Here is a 2,734-nt window from a genome sequence, read left to right on the forward strand (position 1 = left end):
ATATCTCAGGGCCATTCCACATCTCCGATTTCCACCACCTGCTTGACCTCCAACGAGGGCAGGGGCAAGAAGACCTAGAGCGTCTGAGGGAGTGGGATATGAGGGGGCAGTGGGGTTAAGGTTTCCTTCTATGTCCCAGTCTGCAGGGGCTCCAATGGCTAACTTACAGAGGTCAGGGTACAGATCTGGCCACCAGGTCCAGGGGGTGGCAGTTTTGGAGACAGACCATACAACATTCCCTGTTTGAGATTGGACTACCCAGGTAAGGTTGCGAGGGGCATGTGGGTTATGGTTACTTGCGGTTGTCCCGACAAAGGTGCAAACGAAAAGTATTGTCAGTCCTTTCCAAAGTCCACTGGTCATATTCGCCAGTCGGAGCTGGCTTGACATGAGAGGCATGGACCCAAGCTGCTACTCCATCTACCTTGACAGCTGTGGGGGTAGTTAGCAGCACCTGATAGGGTCCTTTCCAGCGAGGTTCGAGGCTGCTGACCCAATGCCTGCGGACTAAGACTTTATCTCCAACCTGAAAATTATGAGGGAGGGGAGGCAACTTATCAGTATAAGCCTTTTGGAGCATTGGCCAGGTCTCTTTTTTGACTAGTTCTAAAGCTTTCAAGCGGGTTAACAATGGGGTGAAGGTTATATCATCAACTTCATAAGTTCTTATAGCAGTGAGAGGGGGTGGTCCTCCATACATAATTTCAAAAGGGGTGAGAGCATATTTCCCTGGGGTGTTCCGTACATGGAACAGTGCGAAGGGAAGGAGAGTAATCCAATCTTTTATGCCGGTCTCAATAGCTATTTTAGTTAAGGTCTCTTTTAGAGTTCTATTCATCCTTTCTACCTGACCTGAGCTCTGGGGTCTATAAGCACAATGCAATTTCCAATTTACCACCAGTTGTTTGGCCAGTCCCTGACTCACCTGGCCAACAAAGGCTGGGCCATTGTCTGACCCAATTACTTTAGGGATCCTGAATCATGGAAAAATTTCTTCTAAGATTTTCTTAGTTACTACATTTGCAGTTTCTTGCTTGGTGGGGAATGCTTCAACCCATCCTGAGAAGGTGTATACAAATACTAGCAGATACTTATAGTTATAAATGGTGACTTTTACTTCAGTAAAATCTACTTCCCAGTATGCTTCAGGTCGGTCTCCTCTCAGTCTCTTACCGGCTGACTCGGCAGCGGTCTTTGCATTTGTTAAGGCACAGGCCTTACAATTTTCTACAATTTCTTGAACAATTTTACTTAATTTCAATATTCGGAACTCAGAGGTTTTGGTGAGGGCTTTTAATTTCTTTGCTCCTAAGTGGGTCAGATAGTGTATTTGTTTTACATACTCTCTACTTTCCTTCTGAGCAAGAACTTTTTTGTTCTCTTGGTCTATTATAACTCCTTTCGAGTTCTTATTGATCAATCCTAAGCGAGACAGTTCCTGTTCATCTTCTTCAGAATACTAAAAACTAGTATCAGACATTGGGGGCCACCAGAGTTCACAGATGTTAGTGGCTAACGTCGGGATTTTCTCTGCTGCTAACTTGGCGGCTTCGTCCGCCATCTGGTTTCCTTTGGCTACAACATCCTGACTTCTCTGGTGCCCTGGACAGTGCATGATGGCTACTTTCTTTGGCAGGTGTACAGCATCTAACAATTCTAGGATTTCTTCCTTGTTCTTGATTTCTTTTCCTGCTGAGGTAAGAAGACCTCGCTGTCTGTAAATGGCCCCATGAATATGGGTTGTGGCGAAGGCATACCGGCTATCTGTGGAGATGTTTATAGTCTTTCCTGCTGCCAGTTTTAATGCCTGAGTAAAGGCCACTAGCTCGGCTTTCTGTGTGGAGCTCCCATCAGGTAGACTGTCGGCCCAAATTACTTTCTTCCCATCCACCACTGCTGCCCCGGCGACCCGCTTACCATTCTTGATGAAGCTGCTGCCATCAGTGAACCAGGTTGGACACCCGGGCCAAGGCTGGTCTCTTAGGTCTTTCTGGGTGCTGGTTTCTTCTGCTAGAATTTCATCGCAGTGATGACAGGGTTCTGGGTCCCCTTCCGCAGGCAGCAGGGTCGCCGGGTTTAGGATGACTGGGGCTCCTGATAGTGAGTCAGGCGGGCATTAGTCATCCATCGGTCAGGTGGTTGTCAAATGATGCTCTCTAATGCATGAGGGGCTATGATAGTGATATGCTACCCCATGGTCAATTTGTCTGCATCTTTTACTAGGACCGCGGCAGCTGCAATAGCCTTCAGGCAGACTAGCCAACCACTGGCCACTGGATCTAATTTCTTGGACAAATAGGCCACTGGCTGTTTCCAAGGTCCCAGAGCTTGTGACAACACACCTTTAGCCACCCTGCCTCTTTCATCTATGTATAAGGTAAATGGCTTGGTCAGGTCTGGCAAGGCAAGGGCAGGAACTGAAAGCAAGGCTTTCTTAATGTCCTCAAAGGCCGTCTGATGTTCACGATTCCAGGTGAATTGTTCCTGGTTTCTGGTTAGAAGATACAGGGGGGCTGCCAAGGAGGCGAACCCGGGTATCCACAGGCGGCAAAACCCGGCTGTCCCTAGGAATTCCCTTACCTGCTTCAATGAGGTGGGAGTCGGGATGTGCATCACAGTCTTTTTCCGGGCCTCTGTTAGCCACCTTTGGCCATTTCTCAGTACATACCCTAAGTAAGTTACTTCAGTTTTGCACAGCTGGGCCTTTTTGGCTGAGGCACGATAGCCTAAAGTC

The 2,734-nt window shown here is 47.9% G+C and overlaps 1 pseudogene; it reads right to left on the bottom strand.

Annotated features, from left to right (window-relative positions):
- Positions 1-292: 292 nt before the first annotated feature.
- Positions 293-2,734, bottom strand: part of LOC102872449 — a 4,664-nt pseudogene continuing 2,222 nt past the window's right edge.

Source organism: Elephantulus edwardii, unplaced genomic scaffold (genome assembly GCF_000299155.1).
Source record: "Elephantulus edwardii isolate Elephantulus edwardi_28Jun2011 unplaced genomic scaffold, EleEdw1.0 scaffold00105, whole genome shotgun sequence".
In the NCBI taxonomy this organism is placed as follows: domain Eukaryota; kingdom Metazoa; phylum Chordata; class Mammalia; order Macroscelidea; family Macroscelididae; genus Elephantulus; species Elephantulus edwardii.